Here is a 25,000-nt window from a genome sequence, read left to right on the forward strand (position 1 = left end):
AAATAAAAGAAGCTAACAATAGGCTTGTATAGGGACGGTGACCCGGGAGTGGTACGCAATCAAAACGGACGTGATATGGATAGAGTAAGGAAAAAATTATGCAAAATATTTAGCCAATTAGGTTTAAGAACAACAATTAGCACCGACCTTAAAGAAGTCAACTTTCTAGATATCAACACGAACCTAAGCACAAGCAAATTTAAACTCTACCATAAACGAAATGAAGAAGCATCGTACACAGACATAGGCTCCAACCACCCAGCAGCAATCATTAAACAACTAGTTAACGACATTAATAGGTAACTGTTCCCACATTCACACCGATACTACAAGATCTTCAACAGAAACACTGTTAAAAATAGCTAAAGTTGCCACCCCAATACTGGGTCAATAATGCTCAACCGCAATAAAAATAAACACACCAGAAATACCCCCGAAAGACAATGCGAATTCAGATTGCCAAACCGCTTCCCTCTAAGAAACAACTTGTATACAAGTTAAAAAAAAAAGAACTTGTATACAAGGTCAAAGAGTAGCCAAGACGTATATCGGAATGATGGGCAGCTCGTTCAAGGAAGGGTACACACAACACCTGGCTTTATTCAGAGACGAAAATTAAAAGAAAAACACGCAACGTATCTATTCAATATGATGTGGACATTGAAAGAAGGTGGACTAAGTAATCCCCAGGTAAAATGGAACAACATTGCCAATGCCAGAAAATACAGAGGACGGGATACCACATGTGAATTCTGTATCACTGAAAAACTAAATATCATACAGTCGACAGATAATACTCTAGACACTAGGGATGAAATCTCTCCCTGTATACACAAGCAATATTTCACATTTAAACACTTCAAAGAGGAACCACCACCTGCGCCGCTAATCCAACCAGGATATCCCCTTTCCTGAACACCAAATTTGAATACACATTAGACACAAAATCCAAACACAGAAGAAATATATCCCCATGACGAACTACGTCAGCACACAACCATACGACTATAATATACGCCAGGAATATAAGATAATGCAAACAAATTTACCGTCCAGCATAACTGTTTGCCCAAAAGTCAAATCCAAGGGAGATTACCACTCAAAAGATGTCATCCAAGAGCAGCGTTCTTTCATTTAATGTTTTCTTTACGAGAATCTCCACGAACTGTGTGAGACTCTGTGCTTTTATTCAAAATGGAGAAAGGCTTGAAAAATTGTTATGATATTAAGATAATTTTTTTAACATGAAACCAATGCTAGCCTTAATATAGAAATAATGAAATTCTATCCACCAATGCGGTGTTGAGCACTCATTTTCATCATTCGACATTTACGTACATACAGACACACACACACACACACACACACACACACACACACACACACGCATATACACACACACACACACATTCATTCATACAAACATACTTACTCATCTTGACCCGTATATATAGAAATTCCGTGGTTATTTTGGAAACTTCTAATGTGATTATAAGTTTATGTGGGACAACGAAAGATATGAGCTCTTTTGAAGTATTAGTTTTTCCGAAACATCTAATTCTTTTGATGCTGTAAAACTTGACATAGGTAGTGCTGAGAGAGTAGTTATAAGTGAGCACATCTTTGAAAACTATATTCTTCGTTACAAATTTTTTACCGCTTTTACTATGAAAGTTGCTATCGATAAATGTTCACCTTACGTCAACAAATAAACAACCTTAACTACAAAATGAAATTGCACGGCACTCAATTATATTATTAGGCTACTGTACAGCTATATTTGTAAATATTTAACAAGACTTAATACTCTGTTTTATATCCTAATTTTCATATCAGGGGAAACATTCGTATTGGTTAGATTGACCCCATGATCTTCGTGAACAAATTATAGCAAAATATATAACTGAGACGGGATTCTAAAAACAAATCGATAGTAATATTGGCGGAACCGTGGTTGAGTGGTTAAAGACTCCGCTTCGAAGCTATGTAGTCCTGGATTCGATCGTGCCTCGTAATACCTTGAGCAAAGGGTCTTCTATTAGAGTTTAACGTCTTGAGTGAAATTTGTAGAATAAAATATGTATAGAATCCTGTACGTTTGTGCATGCGTGTCCCGACACTCGCATACACAGACACACATATACACAAATACACACGCACACGTATGAACACACGTACACACATGAACACACGCACACAATAACACGCGCGTGCACGCTCACACACGTTTTTTTCCGTCTGCTTATGTCTGAGTTCAAATCCTGCAGAGGTTAACGTTGCCTTTCATCCCTCCGATGTCGATAAATTAAAACGTAATATTGGTGGCTATTCCACTGGCCGTGTCTCTCCTTCAAATCCCAGGCCTTGTGCCTGTATTAGATATAATTATGTATATGTACATATACACATACACACAGATACACACACACATACACACACAGAGACACAATCAGACAGACAGACAGACAGACAGACACACACACACACACACACACACACGCAGAAACATACACACACCAAAGCACTATGTTTGAAATATAGTACTTCCACGTGTGTAAATATATTAAAATTGCTATTGAGAGTTGCTTCTGAAAGCTAATCACAGTCTTGTAGCTACCTTTGACCATAATTAAAGAACTTCACTATCAAGTAATTGATTACTATTAAGTAAATATTTAATTATCCTAATTTTTATACATAATTATGTACAAAATTTTGTCATTTGACCTGGTATTGTTTGTTTTCTTTTATAACTCTGAGAGGTTAACCTTTCTTTGCGAGGAGGCGTTGTTATATGCGCATTTGTTTGTGGATGTGCGTGGGCTGGTAGTTAGCATGTTTGGCTGAAGGTCAGAAAGTTGAGGGTTGAGTTCATTGACCGGGTGGCACGTTTGTGCCCTTGAGCAAGACAATTCATTTCATGTAAATGAGTATCAGCCTAGTGCTGGCTGCTGGTTCTCTTTTGTCTCCTTCCATCTGTCGCATCATTGTTGAAAGGTGGGTATGCGTCAGTGGTGGTGGGGTGTCTATGTCTGGTATCCACTAACATAAGCACCTAAAACAATTAGCGAAAGCATGTTGCGAGTGACGGCAATGGGTGGCGATGGAATGTTTGAGCAGACTTGGGATAATGAAACTCTCGCATCTGACTTCCAAGAGAATATATCAATTATGTTGTTTTTGTTTTTGTTTTTCTATTTGTGAGAGTGCGGTGAGTAAAACACAACGTTGTTAATTAAACTGGCTTTCGAAGGCAGTAAAAAATGAAACTAAATATTGTGGCTATAGAACGTTGTCATCTCAGTTTCAACGGTTATAAGTTGTTATCTCTGTTAACCACAATAAGCTACGAAATTATATTAATGGTACATGTTTAGTGATAAAAAAAACAAAAACTCATCATTTTTAAAATGATTAATTCTAATCCGCAAAGTTGGGAAAGCAACCTCGGCAGATTGAACTGATTTAAAAAGATTCATAGTCATCACCATTAATTATTTTTGATATACCAGTCTGAACATAATTCTTGAATGGAATATATTCAAAACTTCCAGGGGTAAAATATATTAACTGAAGATTCAAAAGTGAATTTGAATTTAAACTGAGCTGAGTATAACAGGGATGCTCTGGTTTATGGTAAGTAGTACTGGTGTGGTTCATAGAAGTGTAGGTGTGGTACATCGTAGTATTTGTAGTATTATGAGGTGTATGGTAATACTAGGGGTGGTTTAAGTTCGTATTGTGTGTGCTGTAATGGTAGCAACATTATTATACACCAACATTATTATACGTTAACTCTACCGTACACTGCACCTCATCGCTATATAACTATCATACACAATACACCGAGACGACTATAGGTCACAGCAGTAATACCATATATCACACATCTAGAAAATTTTATAATATATACACTGCAACAACACTGCCGTACACCAAATGTCAACACTGTCATACACCACACCAGCATACACAACACACTAACATACACCATACATTAACACTACCACAAGCAACACCAACACTGCCATGCAATACACACCAATACTACCATCAACATTACCATACACTATACCAACTGTACGTTGTACTACGTTGGTGTTGTGATAGTAGTATTCGTTGTGTTGCAATACGTTTATTTGTATGCTGATTGTGCTGCATTGTATGGTTCTATGAATGTGTTGTATTGTATTGTTGTTGTTCTGCTTGCGGTGATATGATTGCATTGCTTTGTGTTGTTGGTGTGTTACACAGTGTAGCGTCTTTCTATGTGTATTGGGTGACTGTTATTGCATACTGTAGCGTAACAGTGTTAGCGTTGCATGTTGATGTCGTAGTGTTATGTATGAAAATCTGAGTTATTTCTTGTTTTGTGTGGAAGCGTTGTTAGGTAGTGTTAGTGCGCTAACTGTGATCTTAGTAGTGTCGTGGTGTTGTGAATTAGGATAGTTCAAAATATGGAAATATTACTGTATTGTATTATATTAATATGCTACCGAATATTGCTATTTTAGTTATTTTTTGTTTCTTTTCACTGTGTTTATCATTTTTTTCTTTTCTTTTGAATGATTCATTTATTTCGTATGCATATTGAACCGTCTTATACCTGACTAACGCATGATATTTAGACATCTCATAAAAATACTTTCTCTCTTATTCCATTTAGTCAATTATTATGAAAAAAATATTAATAATAATAAAAAAACAGCAAAAACAGAAAAATAATGAAAACAAAGCAAAACAAAATTTCGGTAACTTTTGTTATTTTCATTTAGATTTAAAATAAGATGTTAATGTTATTATTTTCTTATTTATTTATCTATTTATTATATTATTATATATGTATATTTTTTTCCTATTTTGCTACATCAGAGTTTTCGCTATTGCAATCGATATAACTTGCTGTTTGCTGTCTAAGCTCTCTCTCTATTTTTTTGTGGAGTGGGGAGATGCATATCTTTTGACGTGAGTTTTCAGCTTTGAGATTTATGTTTGCAGAAATAAGAACCGTCGTTGCAAAAGAATGTAGCGATATAGGGGAAAAAAATGTATTACGTCATAAGTTAAAAGAAAGACAAGGTGAATACTTTGAAGTTTTTGCAATATCTTCGCCATGTGCAATTTTTATTTTTTCAAATTTTTTTATTCATTTTATTATCATTTATATATATATATATATATATATATATATATATATATATATATATATATATATATATATGTGTGTGTGTGTGTGTGTGTGTGTGTGTGTGTGTGTGTGTGTGTATGTGTGTGTGTGTGTGTGTGTATGTATGTATGTATGTATATATATGTATATATATGAAATATAGGGTGAAGTGATTTATTTTCGCAGCCAGCAGATATAAAATAAAAAATAGAAAATTAAAAATAATAAATATAAAATGTTATTTGTTGAAATATATCCTTATGGTATTGTGTCAATAAAAGTAGTATCGTATAGTTACCAGTTCTTCAACTTCAATATCAAGGAACATTAAAGTCGAAAATGAAAGTGAAAGTAAATTTTAATGAAGTATTGTTACTGTTTCTTTTTTATAATTATATTATTATTATTGAAATCATTATCATTATTTATTATTGTTATTATTATTATTATTATTATTATTATTATTATGATCATTATTATTATTATTATTATTATTATTATTATTATTGTTGTTGTTGTTGTTGTTGTTGTTGTTGTTGTTGTTGTTTTTGTTATTGTTGCTGAAGGTTATTTTTTATTCTTCAGCAGCATCTTGTAAGAAAATTTACCGCCCTTTCCCCCCTCTTAAGGAATATTCTCTGGTTTTAACAGGCAATAAGAGGCAAGATTCTTGTCTGGTGTGGATTATAATCAATTAAAGCTACTCCATTTTATTATTTTATTTTATTCTACTTCATTTCACTTATTTAATTTTTTTAGTAACGAAAAGAGGAAATCGATCCCAGGACTCAAATATCCGAGGAAAGTAGAGTAAACACTAATTTACTGGTCACTTACACAAACTCTGTTTCATTTATATAATTGGCATTCAATTTCTAAACATCTTCGTTCTTTATTCCTGTGAGTTGTATGAGTGCCACATGATGAAATCCATCGAATAGTATAAGGAGTGTCAGAATGGTGGAGCCCAGCACTTGGGTCATGCTTGAAAGGATTTCGTCTTCCCATCTGAAGCGTATTGGTAGTTATTTTTATAACTTCGCTTCTTGCAATGTTGAACTGGTTTAACATTTCAGGTATAAAAATCTTATATTTTAGAAAAAGAAAATAACCACATAATGACAGCAAAGAAATACAACGCCAAGAAATTCGTCCGTCCTTCAGGGAATTTTTACAGGTCATACAGACGGGGATTAATACGATCGAAACACACTAGCTTCATTGAAACACAAAAACTGCTGTAGGACGGCATTTACATTTAACTTCCCACATGCTCAACAATGCTTACTCCACATTTCTATAAAAAGAAACTCAATTTCGTTCAGTCTGCTAATTTTTATTTTTATTTTTCATATTTTTGTTTTGATAACCAACGAATCAGCAGCTTCTACCTTTCTTTCTATTCATTGACCAAGGAAATGTGAAAGAAAGAAACTTGTATATTTTTATCCATAAACATCTAAATAAATCATTGTTTGCTGTGAGATATAACTGACGTTAATCTGCTTACTATCTTTTATGAAATTCAGAACCAAACTTTTTATAGTTTGAAGCCTAACTTAAAGAAGACAAAGAAAATAACATTTTCCTACTGTTTTTCGTTTTGTATTATTAAATAACACATACGAATTTGACGTGTGGCGTATGTGTGAGTATATATATATATATATATATATATATATATATACATACATATATATATATATATATATATATATATATATATATATATATATATATATATATGGGTGTTGGGTGGTTATATGTGAGTGTGTGAGTGTGCGTGGTGTGTGAGTGCGTGTGTGTGTTTATGTATGGGTGTATATATTAAACAAAAAACGAGTTAAGAGAAATAACTCAGATTGGGAGAGGCATGTATTTGAACATCATAAATTCTTGATTTATGAACATTGTCTCTGCCTCTAGAAGATTCGTCACAATTATCAAATGGCGATAAACACCAATTCTATATGAGAAATTGGGGAAGAAGAATTCTCCAAAGCTGAAATCTTTGGAGTGACCAAAATAAGCCAGAGACTCAACGAAACCAGGTTTAACACTCACCCTCCCTACGATGTATCATATGCAAAGGAGGCTTTCGTGGACAGACCTTTCGGTAATCGCAAAAGGAAGAACTTTCTATCGCATACTATAGAAAACAGGTATTAATCTTTTGACAATTATTAAGTCCAAAATTTATATCTGCATTTAGTAAAATCAAGGACCAGAGATTGTCCAAAATATTCCTTCGCGCCTTTTCCTTAGCAGTGCCATACCAGCCCGCGTAATACGAATGAGAATTTTTCTACTCTGCTGTCAGTTATGATAAATGTCTGTCAGAAGAGGAGCGAACAAGTTTGACACGTATCCATTAATGTTACAGAACAAACGATCTAACCCAGGTTTTTTGACTGGAACACAATCACACCTCACAGAGCATACCTCAGTCCTTCGTAACACATCATACGGTAGCTTCGGCCGACTGTATAGTTAGAAACTAAAGTTCATCATCTTCAGCCCGCCTCTACGCCCAAACAGTCAGGTAAAGTGCGGCAGAAAAATCGCACATCAAATGAAATAGGATGTACTAATCGCTGTCTGTCAAAGATGCAGATATGTTTTTCCTTGTCACATCCTTCCTATTCCCATCGAACGGCATTTGGTCCCTTATCTCTATAAACATGCATCTTAACTCTCACACCACATTCTTTGTCTTTCAAATGTCATATTCACCTCTAGTACTTCGGTCAGGATGCCGTTTCTTATAAATTGCTGACAAGCTTCCTATTTCATTTGTTTTCTATTGTTACTTCTTGACTCTATCCTGTTTATTCTCCTGTAATGAACCTACTTAGAGAGATCTACCAACTACTGTTTGTTGGCGATTGTTCACTCCGATTCTTCCATAGCTATTTCACTAATCTGATCCCCGCAGGTTTCCGCGCTGGGACCGACGCATTTAGGTCCCAAAATAGTCCCCAGTTTTTGGGCCCTGTCTTAGGTAACTATGCAGCAAAACAAATTTGTAAGCGTAGCCAGCCACAAGACATTTTAGACAACCTAATAGTTATTGGGAAAGATGGTGAGTGCGACACACCGCAAATTCTGTCTCGTTGATGAATACCACATTCAAATCTGATGATCTGATGCTGAATACAAGTGACTTTGCTTCCTGGCCTTATCGGGCAACACACATTGACATCATTGTCCCTCAATATTTGTATTCTATGCGAAATAAGTGTAAACGAATTCCTTCATCTGGATCTGGAAAATTTGATCAATCCAGTTTTCTGCCTTTTCTAAAGACTTTGCAATATTTTAAGGGCCGCTTCAACTTGTAAAGATTTCGCGTCAAGCAGGAACCTCCCCATAATAAAAGATAACAAACCTAGTACGGATGACCGTACTAGGTTTGTTACCGTACTATCATTTGTCACCTTGGGAGTAGAATCTTATCCACGTTCTTCATTTGAAATTTTGTTTTATACATTCGAACAACATTCGGTGTTCTCCCGAAAGGAGAAAAATCAATTTGGGGAATATGCATGAGCGTTGTTCTTGTGGTTGTTTCGTCAACGTTGCTGTTTTTGTTAGTCACCTTCTCTTGCCATTTAATGATTGATGATACCGCGTGTAGTTTACTTGGTCTTAAGTTCTACACTTCAACTATTATCGCATCCTCACTCTTCATGTAAATGAGGTCTGACATTTTTCTTTTTTCCGTAGAAGAGTTGCAGAGGTGTTCAGCTGAGTAATATCGGCGCCATTATTCTGAGCTCTGACCTGTTCTATGATGAACTTGGACTAGAATCGGCTGCCTTTCCATACTTTTGAAGCATCAAGATGGAAGGAAATCTGAGTTAATAATATTGACTTAACCAAAAAAGGTTGTCAGTTAATAAATTTGTTTGAGGCAACAAAACGGCCTTTACTTGCTCACTTGACCTGCTAAAAACAACTGTGAAATCAGTATGAATTACATTCTACTGTTGCAGAAATATTTGACAACGTAATAGTAAATATTCCTAAAATGATAGAAATAGCAAGGCTGGAACGCCTTTGAAGATGAATCAACAAAAAAGTTCAGGATTCAGCATTACATGGCACCGGACGAAAGGCAATGCCGGATACGATGGAATTCGAACTCAGAGCAAACAGTGATGTAGTAAAATGCCGCGAAGCTATTCGTCCGGTGCCCAACCCACACAATCCCACTTTATAACACTGTTACTGCTACTCCTGCTGCTGCAGCTGCTACTACTACTACTACTACTACTACTACTACTACTACTACTACTACTACTACTACTACTACTACTACTACCCATTACCTTTTTATTGTCACCAGTGCGTTTAATAATAATGCCATTGGTGTGTTTACATAAATCTCCATTTTTAATGCTCTCATTCAGAGAATGACTTCAATGATTTCCTTCCTAAACATTAAAGAGAAACGTTCTTTAGGAAAAGGACTCTGTTCCCTTCCTTTCTGGAAAAAGTTAATAAACAAAGTCCTTATTTAACTTTCCCTCCCATTCTAAATGCCCTCCCCCCCCACTCGCCACCTCCGTCACACACACACACACACACACACAAACGCCTTTATTCTTGCTCCATCACTAATTTCCCCCTCTCACTCTCTGTTCTCTCTCAGTCTATTCTCAGTCAGACTGTTCTCTCTCAGTCTCTCCCTTTCTTTCTCTCTCCCTTTCTTTCTCTCTCCCTTTCTTTCTCTCTCCCACCGTCTCTCTCTCTCTCTCTTTCTCTCTCTCTCTCTCTCTCTCTCTCTCTGCTTCTATTTTACACAAGTCCTTTCCGTCTCTGCTTCCCTTTGTATCTTCATCACTGGCTCTCTCTTCACCTGCCTTCTCTGTCTCTCTGTCTCTCTGTCTCTCTCTCTGTCTCTCTCTCTCTCTCTCTCTTGCACATACATTTCTAAGACACACACATACAAACAGACACACACACATTTTCTTTTGTTTCCTTTTCTCCTTCCTCGCTGTCTTTACGACACTCTTTTGTTTCTTCGTCTGCATCGATTTGCTTCTCTCTCTATCACTTACTTTCTCTCCCATTCCATCTCCCTCTCCCCCTCACACATTCTTTTGTCTCTGTCTCTAAGAGTTCTCTTTATCTCTTGTCTCTTTCTCTCTCTCTCTCTCTCTCTTCCTGTCTCTTACTCTCTTTGTCCCACTAACAAACACTCTTTCATTCCTTCTGTCTCCGCCTCTCTACCCACATTTCTAACCCTGTCCTTTATCCCTCATTTTCTACAGAACGAAGTACCTAATTTCTTTCTAACAATCACTTGAAATAGACTACTAACCCAGCTATGAGATGCTTTATTTAACATACATCAATCATGCTTTTCTTCTGACCAGTGAAAACTACTATAAGTTTTGATCGCTTGCCTAAATACTACGGCCGAAGCTAAAAACACTTGTATGTTACAGTCGTACAGTATATTTGATTACTATCTCAACGTTTGATATACAACTTTATACTTGGTGTCAACCGACAGACAATCACTCCATTAATACTCTTTCTCAACATAATCCGTGATTGGTCACTTCAAAACTAATAACATCTTTCGTACTTTATATCTCACCCCCGCATTCACTTTCTTCCCAAGTCACCTGTCTGTCTATCTCTCTATATATACCTCTCTCTATCCTCTCTTTTTCTCTCACTTTCTCTCTCTCTCTCTCTCTCTCTCTCTCTCTCTCTCTCTCTCTCTCTCTCTCTCTCTCTCTCTCTCTCTCTCTCTCTCACGTATCTTTAGAGCAAAATGTCTTCAGATACGACAAGACTGTTTTCATTACATTTTTACATTACTAAAGACGTTGGACGATGATTACATTGGCAATAGCAAACATTGAAGCTACTATTGCAGTTGCGCTGCTGATGCTGCTGTTACTACTACTACTACTACTACTACTACTACTACTACTACTACTACTACTACTACTACTACTACTACTACTATTACTACTACTACTACTACCACCAACAACAAAACCTCCATTACCTCCAACAACAACAACAACAAAACAACATGGTCATCACCACCATGATAATGATAATGATGACGACGACGACGACGACAGTGACGATGATAATTGTTTCCGATATAGTCACATGGAAGTATTGAGATATACAACATCTCTCCTGTAGTCTACAAATTCTTACAAGGTATAATACACTTCTCCTTCTAAGCCATAGTAATAGGATGAGCCAAACTAACAACATCAACATCAAACGAGGAATTCATCAAGGTGACTCCCTCTCCTCATTACTCTTTTGCGTGGCACTGATCCCACTCTGAAAACAAAACTGAGTAACATCAGTTGTGAGTCCAAAGTGTATAAAATATTATAGTAAATCATCTGTTTTATATGGACGATCTAAAGCCGTTTGCTAGAAATAATGAAGAGCTAGTAGGGCTGTTAACAACTGTTAAAGAGTTCAGCAATGACATCGGGATGGATTTTGGCCTTGAGCAACTTTTGTAAGAGGCAAGCTCAAACAAACAACTTCTATTAAATTAGATACCAATACTACCATCAAAGGGCTTGACCCATAAGAAAGTTATAAACAGCTAGGGATAAACAAAGGAGATGGTATACAACATGCTACTATGAAGGAAAATATAAGAAATGAGAAGGATTCATGCTAAAAACTAAACTCGTCTCCAAAATTCGCATTGAAGCCTTTAACATCCTGGCACTTCCAGTAGTCCAATACAGTTTTAACATCATTAACTGGAATCTTACAGAGCTCCAACGCATAGACAGGAAGACAAGAAAACTACTAACGTCTAAGAGCATACACCACCCAAAAGCAGACGTTGATCGTCTGTATCTACTTAGAAGTAATGGGAGAAGAGGAATAATGCAGGTAGAACTGTGCTATAAGACATCCACAATAGCAATAAACAGGTACTTATCCAGTACAGAGGACTGGACGCTGTGATTTGTGTGCAGACGCGCAAGCAGCAAAATTGTCAAGGAAGCTTGCAAATTCGCAAGGGAACTCGGCATTAACCCAGAATTGGATGAAAAGCCTGAAACCACTTCACGAAAAAAGCAAAACTGATCAAGACTGCGAAAAAGAACGGGCAGAAACAGATTAAGGAGCGGTGGAGCCAGAAGCCTCTGCATCGACAGTATATACTTCGAAGTCGAAACGCTGACGGAGACCAAGCAACATCCTATCAGTGGCTGAGAAGCTCAGGACTGAAAACAGAGACTGAAGGTTTCATATTAGGGACACAAGACCAAAGCTTGCTTACCAAAATCTTCCAGACTAACGTTTTTCAAAACGGTTTTGACCCTAAATGCAGGTTCTGCGACATATTTAACGAAACAATACGCCATCTCGTATCGGGATGTCCTGTTCTGACACCAAACGAATACACCACGATAGGGTAGGACAATATTTACATTGGAAAATATGTAAACACTACAAAATCAGCAGTCCTGCTTACTGGTATGAATATTACCTCTAGACAGTCGCTGAAGGTAAAAATGTCACTGTCATCTGAGATTTTCCAGTCAACACTGACAGAATGATCCGGGTTAATCGACCAAACAGTTATTAAAAACAGGGGAAAAAATATTTGTGGACACAGATGTAAGAGTTCCGACTAATAAAAATATACTTGTAAAGGAATTTGACAAATTAAGTAAATATAAGGACCTGGAAATTGAACTGTTGTTGTTATTGTGGGTGCCCTAAGAAAGGGATATCAGAAACATCTAGATAATATCCCAGGAGAGCCATGTCTCAGAGAAATCCAAAAGATTGTGCTGACAAATACTGCCTACATCTTTAGAAAAACCCTATTCATTTAAATGTCTGTGTTGTATTACAAGAATATATTTCATTACCTCCCCTCCCCAAACTTTCAGTCATAATGTAACAACTCTTATCCTTCACACGCCTTAGGATGCTGGGTGTGTCTCTCGGCTAGTGATTGTAACAAGCATGCAGATTAAAAGTAAGTGGGTAAGTAGTAGTAGTAGTAGTAGTAGTAGTAGTAGTAGTAGTAGTAGTAGTAGTAGTAGTAGTAGTAGTAGTAGTACCCTTTTGTCCCACAAATAGTCAAGAAGGAAGGCGAAAACATAGACAGATACAATCCACTTCGTACAAAACTAGAAAATGGAAAACGATGAAGGTGAAGATAGTGCCGATTATTGTTGGGTTCTTGGGGACAGTATCAGAAGGCATCAAGAGGAATATAAATGAAGTAAGAATAGAGTACCCAGTAGAAGTGTTGCAAAAGATTTGTCTCCTTGGTTGGGCTAGAATAATCAGGAAAGTATTAGAGAGCTGAATAGAATGGATAGCATGGTACCGTAGGCTGCAGATAGCAAGCCCGGTACGCATGCAAGACTCCAGGAACCTGTGATAAAGAGATGATAATAATAATAATAATAATAATAATAATAATAATAATAATAATAATAATAATAATAATAATAATAATAATAATAATAATAATAATAATAATCCTTTCTACAATAGGCACAAGGCCCGAAATGTTGAGGGTGAGGGATAGCCGGTACGCAACTGGTGTTTGTTTGATCGTCCCTGAAAGGATGGTAGGCAAAGTCGACCTCAGCAGACTACTACTACTACTACTACTACTACTACTACTACTACTACTACTACTACTACTGCTGCTGCTGCTGCTGCTGCTGCTACTACTACTACTACTACTACTACTACTACTACTACTACTACTACTACTACTACTAATAATAATAATAATAATGATGATGATGATGATGATGATGATTTACAGGTGATTATGATTGGCAGATAGAAACAGAATTGAGAAACAGAATCGCTGAATACAGCAGCTGAGAAACAAAAGTCAAATGGAATGAACTTGTTAAAGCCAATATTGCAATAAATCAGTCAGAGAGTAAACGCAGAATCTGTGGAAATGGAATCGAAAGTATTAAACTTACGTTAAGATAAAAAATAAAAAAGTACAAGTACAGAAATGACCGACTTTAAAATAGTGATTTGGGATGTTAGCCAAGTTTATGGATTCGAAGTGCCAGGAAAGTGATATGAACACGAGCTAGAGGCTATGACGGTAAATTATTTTTACTGGATTTTATGAGATTGATCCACAGAGAATGACAATATAATTGAAGCAAAGAAACCAGTTATGATTGTGAAAAAGAAAATCGAAACAAAGAACAAAGATCATACATTTTACAATATCAATGACAGAAGAATAGGTATCAAAGAGTCTGAGAAATTTAAGAAATACCAGGGTTTAGCCTCATACGGAACAGTGGCGGCGTGTTTGGACCTAATCAGTTGGAAGCGCACAGTAAGTTACAATTTCCATTTGTTATATATACATCAAAGGATGCAGAATTGAAACGGGACTAAACAGTCTTCTCAAACAAAAAAAAAAGGGTGGGGTTCTGAGAAGTCATATACAGAAACAAAATGCCATATATGCCATTGACAGCGAGGACGTACAAGGAGACACCAATTATCTGTAAAGGTAGAGCAATAAATATAAATGTGCGCGCGCGCGTGTGAGTGTGCGTATATATATATATATATATATATATATATATATATATATATATATATATATATATGATAGATCGTTGATCTAATACCATTCAATTTTTTTTCTCCGTGTTTTTCTCCTTGTTTCTCCGTATTCTTTCTGTTGAAGAGCGTAGCTCGAAACGTTAAAGACTTTCCGTATTCCCGAGCGTCATACTAATACATCCTTTTGTTGTTTACACCACCTGTCCTCGTCTGTTGTTGTTTTTTTTCGTACATTCTCCCATATATATATATATATATATATATATATATATATATATATATATATATATATATATATATATATATATATATATATAGTATATATAGGAGAAGCAACAAAGTAATTCAAGGGCCGAGAGTTTCAAACAGTCTGATACCTGTGTCCAGCGCACGAAAGTTTTGGCCCTTGAGTCACTCTGTTGTTTCTATATAATACTCTGTTGTTATATAATAATAAAAATATACATTTACTGATACTGTGAGTTCTATTTTCGTGTTTGTATCGCCATATCTGTGTGATAAATGAGAGTTGATAAACTTTAAACAGTTAAATCGAAGGATATTAAAGTGAAAACCCTGAAGAAACTCCACCAGTATTATAATAGGGTTGCAATCGCAACGGTTACTAATCGATGCAGTTGAAACATGTGTAGGTTTATATAAAGCTGTACACACACACACACACACACACACACACACACACACACACACACACACACACACACACACACACACACACACACTCACACACACACACATACACACACACATATATATATGAAAAAGTTAAAGGTAATACTGTACAACTTCGTAATAATCATTATTATTATTCTGATATATATATATATATATATATATATATATATATATATATATATATATATATATATATATATATATACGTAAGATAAAGAACCCCTTCGGTCATGAATGACCATGGGATTATGACTGGAAAGTTACCCTCCGAAGCACATGTCCGGCTAAGTTTGTTTATAGAAGACCAACAGTCACCCATGCATACCAGCCTCCCCTCTCCACGCCACGGATGTTATCCAAAAAGCAAAGGGGCCGATACAGCTTGGCACCAGTGACATCACAACTCATTTCTACAGATGAGTGAACTGGAGCAACATGAAATAAAGTGTCTTGTTCAAGAACACAACACACTACCCAGTCTGGGAATCAAACTCACTACCTCATGGCTGTGACCCCGACGCTCTAACCACCAACGCTCTTTCTCACTCACTCACTCACTTTCTCTCTCTCTCTCTCTCTCTCTCTTAGTGTGTATGTGTGTGTGTGTGTGTGTGCGTGTGTGCGTGCGTGTGCGTGCGTGCGTGCGTGTGTGCGTGCGTGCGTGAGTGTATGTATACAAATTTCCATACAACTGCGTCGCCAGCCACTCTCTTTATCCGTTGTCGACTTGACATCACAACAACTGCATTTCCTTCTGTCGACAGCATTTCTTCGTCAAACGATACCAAGCAGCATTAATGCGTTCAAGAGAGTTCCAGAATTTTTTGACCAGTACCAAAGCGCGCCTTTCCTTTATATCGCCACCATATCACAAGTTAACATTTTAGATGATGCTTTAGACTAAAATACTACACCAAAAACTAAATTTATTTATAGTTATAACCTTACTTTAATTATAAAACCTAATTTGTATTTATCGTGATCATATCCCGGTTCTGGCATTGGTGCCCCACGTGAGATCACCTTGTCATTTACATGCCTGGGGATTTTTTTCTTCTAGCAGATCAGCTGTTTTCCATGCAGCAGGTTTTCCTTCTCCATGTCTCTGATGGCATTAAACAGAAAAAAATTGGACGGTTTGATATTTGTGTTGTAACAGGCGATTCACAGGTCAAAGAGCCAAAATACTGCAAGGTATTTAATTGAAAATTTTAACAATCCTAGTAACCCTCAGATCTTAACTGGTATTTTATTTTGTCGAAACCCAGAAGGATGAAGGATAAAACTGATCTTGGTAGGATTCAAAATCAAGAAATATAAAACCAGTGCAGATACTATAAGGTATTCTTTCGACGCACTTATGATTGTGGCATGATAAGAGAATTGAAATTACTTTCAGTTAAAGATTGAAAAAGAAAAAATGGTGGTACGCTGTCACAGCTGTCTAACGGCAACGGTGAATCCTCGGGCATGTAAATATATTTATGCAAGATTTTCAAATATTCATAACTATCGCTTATTTATTACTCATTCATGAGAAAGAGTAATTTAACTCAATTATGGTATAGTGTTTAATGTAATAATATGGAGAAACACAATGGCATATCTATTATTTAATATATGACAACAATTAAGTAACTTTGTGCATTTATCATTGTCATTTAGTATTAATATTTTAATTTAACTTCAAGTATTCGTTCTTTCTTTTTCTTTCTTCATTTGAATTAATGTGAAAAAATATTTTTATCGTAGTGTTTTATGGTTACTTTGTTCTCCTACAACATTCGTTTATCGTTTTTTAAAAGTGAATAAATTTTACCTTATTTCAGACAGTTCATTACGGAATGCCTAGTAGAAAGAAAAGGAAGAAAAAAAGAGTGAATGAATTTATGAAGCAACCCAATATACTGGATTGTGGAAATATTCTGAATATAATATCAACTTTAAGCATCAAGTTATTCATAAACGTTAAAAACAGTATACTACCATAATGATAGGCATTTAACAGCAGAGAATCGCTGAAAATACAAGGCCTGCAGTATATGCGGCTTTTACTGAGCCAGACAATTTTGAGAAGGATGCAGTCGATTAATTAGCCTCCATTACTCATTTTATTGATGTCAACTCCGGGGAGAAATTGAATTCAGAATGTAAAGGGAAATAACTAATTATCCCGAGTTATTCATTCCGGGGTGCCACAATGTTTCTTGGGACTTTAGGTCGATAAATGACTATGGTAACTGTATGCTTGTCATGGAGTTTTGTGAAAGAATACAAAGATAACTTGCTGTTGTTTTCCTTCTGTTATTTCAAACAAGACACGAAACTATCGGCAAGACACTATCGTCATGTTTACCATTTCCAACCAAGTAACCAACGTAAAGAACCGGAAATTGCAAAGTATTTTGTCCAACACTCTAATATCTCTACCAATCAATAACCCTACACTGGATCTCCTTTTTACCAAAATTGGATGATTGGAAAGACAAAACTAACCTGGACGAAATATTTAAACCTACAACGTAAAGAGTTGTATAACATTTTTGCCTAACGCTCTAACAGTTCTGTCAATCCACCGCCTTGAATTGCTACTTCATGTTATCAAACCCGGAAGAATGAAAGGCAACACGATGGAATTTTAACTCAAAACCTAAGGAACCGGAACGAATACCGCAATGCAATTATTCCGATTCTATCAATACACCGCCCTTATCCCAGCGCTCTTCTGCTATGTACCATTTCTTTTTAAAATTGCTTCAATTAGCAAATTCTATACGAGTTTCCTATACACATCCCTGTGCAATATCAGAGAAACATAAGATTACATAAACCTCGTGATTCGTCGCGTTAAACTAAGAGAAAAGTCTTGTCTCATATTTACAAGAACCAAGTGATTAATATTGCATATAAGTAGGATAAGTTTTATGCATGTTATGCGACTCTGTGTATCCGCATACATGTGTACGTTTGTGTCTGTGCTTGTGTGTAATTGTGTATATGTACATTTATGCGTGTTTGTCTTTCTGTTTACATTTTTACATTTTTAGCTGGTTATATTTAAAGTATTTATTCACACTCCTCTTTAATGACAATTCCATTCATCTAACATTGATTCTTTCCACCTCGGCACTATATACCAAAAAAAAAAAAAGGAAAAAAAAAAGGCGAAAAATAAAATAATCGTCAATAGTTTATCACTCCTTTGGAAATATTCTTGCAGGGCTAATCTTTGCCGAAGACCGAAGCTCATACGACCTTAACAACAATCTCTATGTCAATGTATCAATCTGGCCATTCACCAAGCACGCTCGCCAATTTTCTCTTTTATCCCTTCGCCCATTAAAACATTACCCATCATCCTTTCTTTCTAACAGAATCATATCAATAAACATTAATCACGGGATATTGTTTGACAAGGACAACAAGCCAGCCAATTTACTGCAATAATCTTCAACTTAAATTGTCAACACCACAAGCTGTTAACACCGCTCGCTGTCAGCACCGTAGTCAACTCTCTACAAACAGTCAAACACCACATGCGAGAGAACTTTTACGACCAGATATCTCTACAAACAATAAAAAATGATAAAATAAAAATAAAAAAAAGGTAATAAATAGAAAAGTAAAATAACACTGCAAAAATTATAAGACCACATTTTCTTAACATCACAGACAGACACACTACTGTTCAAATAATTAACTGCGTAAAAAAATTAATTGTACAAATAGTTAACTGTACAAATAATTAATTTTGAAGAAAAGAAAACATACAATTTCAGTTCGACGTGAAAGTAAACAATGTGATTACACCAGAATGTTTTAATGTCTCTGTGGACAGACATAATGAAATCACTCTCATCAGTTTTTTACTGAAGACCGTTTTAATAATTTATGCTTACGGAGAGAATATTAGCTTATATCTATAGTGCATGCAAAGTCGCACCACAACTTAAGTGGTTAGTCTAAATTGCAAAGGGCTAAGAAAACTAAATATCAATCGAACCCACATTTTTTCTATCCACTGTGAGCTAAAATTTGTGGTTTAACCACTTTGCATATTTTCCTCAGCAAGGCTAAAATTATATTTTTTATTTAAAAAAAGAAAAGGTATGCATTGCATTGTATTTAAAATTAACCAAATTTCTATGTAATTAGGCAATTAAATGATACATATTTATCTGTATAAGTAGTTATCTGTAAAAACAAAAATTATGCAAATAGCTCACTGCACAAATAAATATGTAGAAATATTTAACTACTGTACAAACAATGAACTGTACAAATAGCTAATTGTAGAATAATTAATTGTATACGTAATTAAATATGCAAATAGCTAACAGTGTAAATAGTTATCTTGACAGATAGTTAACTGTAGAAACAGCTATCTGCATGAACAGTGAACTTTGCAAATAACTTTTAGTAGAAATAGTCAACGATTTGTATGGTTTACTGTACAAAATTAAATATTAATTATATACTATATAGATAACTGTACAAATACTTAACTATACGCGTTTAACTGCTTAGTTACACAGTCATCAACAAATAATTAATTGTATATATTTACTAATTAAATAGTTAATCCGTTTAATGTTATAAACAGTGCATGGAAAAACTGGCAATAGTATTGCTTTGCGTCAACAGGAGACCCTATATGAGTGATCCCTCGATCTGCTAGAAAATGAAGTAAAGCTTCATTCAAATCACACTCTAATGGAAGGGTTTTTGAGGTGGGTAGTTTTGAATATTGTAGAGTTACGAACTGAGTCGTTTCTTTCAATGTCTGGAAAGAGACTAGATTTTGACGGCTTAGAGTATTTTTCATAGCAGGTCTACTGGACCAAGACTGATCAGGAAGAGATCTAACGGTGTCACTTGTAAATACCTCTCCCCAAACAGTTAACACAACAAACAGGTATGTGCCTACGAAATCTACAAATCAGTCAAACCCACAAATATTCAATTACGAAGTTGCTCTACAGAAAATTTCCTAGTTGAAGAATTAATTAGAAGTAAAAGTTATACAAATCTAAAATGTTTTCAACTGATTAAACCAAAACGGAATATAGATTTTTATCAGCGATTGTTGCTTAATATTTTCATTCCGTTTAAAAGCTCCAGTATGCTCCAGCCTCTGGCATACAGACGTTCTTTTCATTCTTCTATTTTCTATTGTTATTATATTTTATATTTCGGAGTTGGCTATCTTGTGACACTTCAAATCAGACACTCCCAACGTATCGTTTCTCCTTTTCTCGTCAACCGTTGTATATCTACCTCTCTTCTAATTCCTCACTCTAATTTATAATGCCAAGTCCTTCCTCATCCGGATGTCATTCTTCTCAGCTGATTTTTCTCCCGTAATTTCAAATTGTATATGAATAACATTACGTATGTCTGCTTCACTGTTCTCGGAATTTCTAATTAGTTCTTTCCTCCAGACCAAAAGATTGAAACAAGAAATATCAAAAGCAAAAAGAAAAAGGAATGAGAAAGAAAGAAAGAAAGAAAGAAAGAAAGAAAGAAAGAAAGAAAGAAAGAAAGAAAGAAAGAAAGTAAGAAAGAAAAAGGAAAGAAAGAAAGGAAACTGAAAGAAAAGAAAATAAAATATAAAAATCTTGTTCAATTGATTCTACCAATCTGAAGATTTGTACAAAAATATCTAAACCGTTTAACCAACATCTATTTCTTTAGTATAAAACTGTTCCAGTAACGAGAAATTAGAGTGAGTACAAACAGGACAACAATACCTTGACCAACTACCTGTCCACTACTAAACAACATTTTTCCTTTTAAATTATTTGTTTTCAGAAAAGAGATTGCGTTCTTAATCTTTGCAGATTAGTGAGATAGATGCAGTTGATGTTCCTCGTGAATAGATATCTATCGAATTCTAGGAGCAAATTGGGAATTGCAATGGGATGGCATTCAGTGAAGGAAACTAAATACAAAGGTGGATATGAAACTAAATGTGAAACACCTGCATTAACAGAGACGACCGCGTGCGTACGTACGTACATACATACATACATAGTTGAGTAAGCCTTGATTTGCAGTCATATATATATATATATATATATAATTTACCTTTAGTCGATCAGTTCTCTTCTGACCCCTGATTTATCCTGCTCTGGCAGCCACCCATTTCAATCAGAGGCTCCAAATGTCATCTACAAGATTTTGGTCAATCTCAGGTAGAAAGCATTCAAATTGCCTTCCTATAATCTCCCGCATGAAATTATCACGTGATTACGAACGATTTTAAATGCGAAGCCAAGTAAACTAAAAATATATGAGTATAAATAAACTCTCCCTTTCTTTATCTTTCTCTCTCTCACCTTCTCTTTGTTTTCCCTCCGTCTCCCTGCCTCTCTGCTTGTCTGCTGTAATTAAACGTTGTGTGTGTATGCGCGCGATTGAGAGTGTGTGTATATGTATGCACTTGTGTATACATACATACATACATACATATATATATATATATATATATATATATATATATATATATATATATATATATATATATATAATGAATAAATTTATATATATATATATATATATATATATATATATATGATGGACTCTCCCGTCGTTAGATGACGTATGAGGGTTCGACAATTTCTTACTGGACAACCACTCAGATGATTTGTTTATGGTGATGAAATATTTATGTAGACATAAGCTCATTCCCTCGATCAGATTGAAATTGCCTGTACAGGTGCATCTGAGTGCTACATGTCAGATGTCGAAATGATCGCAGAGCAATCTGAAATGAAGTGTTTTGCTTAAGAGCACAACGCAGTGAATATAAGGCTGACCCCCCAGTTTAAAATAGAAAAATGAGTGAGTGCGTAACATTCTGAGCATGGCTCTTTGTCAGAAATAAGAACGAGCAAAGGCCCGGAGACGAGGAAAAGAATAGTCGGAGAAAAGCAGTTACATTTGCTATATATACATATAATGTATAGTGACATTGCTATACATGTGTGTGTATGTGTGTATGTGCGCGCGCCTGTGTGAGTGTGTGTGTGTGTGTACGCATGTGTCTATTGTCAATTGCAGCTCCTATGTACTTAATGGTGCTGTCCCTGCTAGTACTATTTTAAGAACTGATGAGACTATTGCGTGTGTTTTGTAGATATTGTTGTTGTATGGGTATATTTGATGTCCTCTGGTCTTGCTGGTAACAGTGGCTATAGTGTGTTCGAGTTTTTAGAGTCAAGCTTCAAGATGAGTAGAATTAAAGTTATTGCGCTACTACTGTATCTATGTATTAGAACAGGAATTTAATTATGGCGTCATCAGAGCCTGTACATAAGTTTTGATGACACGCGAGAAGATCGCGTAGAAGGCAACGGAAGCAACATCAGTCTTTTGCGTCACCTTACCACACACACACACACACACACACATTCAAAGTGCTTCTCATCAGCATAAATACACCCAAACGTTCATCTTTTCAACTAACATATCTTCAGATCATTAAACTCATGCAGCCTACTGCGCATAAGCTTTACTAAAAAAAAATATTTGATGGTTTCAACCCCATCTCCATCCAACCTACCATTGACATCAGCAAAAGTTTCGCCAGTATCCAATTATACACTAAAATACACGCTGCTTCCTTATACAAAACGATAGTTAGCATATCAGTTTTCAAGTTGCCAAGCCTGTATGGTTTATGATAACAAGATACCTAGAAACTGCGACTTCCCGAACGGAATATCATAGAAAACCGCTTTTCATCCACACTTTTTAACTTAGGTTAACTTAGCTTGACTCTAAAAACTCGAACACACTATAGCCACTGTTACCAGCAAGACCAGAGGACATCAAATATACCCATACAACAACAATATCTACAAAACACACGCAATAGTCTCATCAGTTCTTAAAATAGTACTAGCAGGGACAGCACCATTAAGTACATAGGAGCTGCAATTGACAATAGACACAGGCGTACGTACACACACACACTCACACAGGCGCGCGCACATACACACATACACACACATGTATAGCAATGTCGAACCCTCACCTAAGTTAAAAAGTGTGGATGAAAAGCGGTTTTCTATGATATTCCGTTCGGGAAGTCGCAGTTTCTAGGTATCTTGTTATCATAAACCATACAGACTTGGCAACTTGAAAACTGATATGCTAACTATCGTTTTGTATAAGGAGGCAGCGTGTATTTTAGTGTATAATTGGATACTGGCGAAACTTTTGCTGATGTCAATGGTAGGTTGGATGGAGATGGGGTTGAAACCATCAAATATTTTTTTTTAGTAAAGCTTATGCGCAGTAGGCTGCATGAGTTTAATGATCTGAAGATATGTTAGTTGAAAAGATGAACGTTTGGGTGTATTTATGCTGATGAGAAGCACTTTGAATGTGTGTGTGTGTGTGTGTGTGTGGTAAGGTGACGCAAAAGACTGATGTTGCTTCCGTTGCCTTCTATCGGGTTTTATAATTGAAATGATTTTGCTTTCATTCTTACAGTTTTTCCTATTTCGTAATGTTAACACAAATAGATGAATATGTAGGCTGATGCTGCAGTTTATTCGAGATCTAGGGATTATTGTTATTATCATTATTATTATTATTATTATTATCATCATCATCATCATCATCATCATCATAATCATCATCATCATCGTCGTCGTCGTCATCATAATCATCATCATCGTCATCGACATCATCATCATCATCATCATCATCATCATCGTCGTCATCATCAAGATGATCGTCGTCATCGTCATCATCATTCAACATTTGGTAGTTTCAGGCAAATTTCTACTAGATCATCTGCTACTCCTCCGTGTTGCTGGGGAGGTGGGGGTGCAGCATTGTGAGTCCTTCTTTTGTTGTTGGGGGAGTGCAAACCCTTCCCGGTATTGCATAGCATCCATTTGTTTTGTTATGGACTCTGGTTGCTTTTTTTTCATTGGTGTTTGTATTTTATGTTGTGTGTATAATACGAGTTGTATTATTCTTCTGATGGGTATCCGGCCTGTTAGTGGTTATTCGTTTTATTAGATATTTGCTATATAGAGTGTCTTGTATTTGTGGATGGTTTTGTTTGGGTTGTTGTTGTTGTTGTTGTTTCTTCTTCTTCTTCTTCTTCTTCTTCTTCTTCTTCTTATTATTATTATTATTATTATTATTATTATTATTATTATTATTATTATTATTATTATTATTATTATTATTATTATTATTATTATTATTATTATTATTGAGTGAGAAAGAAATGCATGCCCTCAAAGTGACACTGGGGTACAAGTATATGAAGCCCATTATACCCATCATGAGAACCCGTCTGATAAGGGTACACCAGGCACATGCATCACAACCATATGCGTGCGACATGGTGATCTCATATCAAGATAAACAGCGCATGACCTCGCAGGTGGGGCCCAGTTAGAATTTTAATCAGGACGAGTAGCCCATCCCGCTCAAAAGGTCCCTGAATAAGGTTTGTTTAAAGATATTGAACGACCCGTACTTTTCTGATTATTCTGTCCGTGCACTCTATTACGATTTCCTTCATAT

The sequence above is a fragment of the Octopus bimaculoides genome, chromosome Z (genome assembly GCF_046866305.1).
Source record: "Octopus bimaculoides isolate indiv1 chromosome Z, ASM4686630v1, whole genome shotgun sequence".
NCBI lineage: Eukaryota > Metazoa > Mollusca > Cephalopoda > Octopoda > Octopodidae > Octopus > Octopus bimaculoides.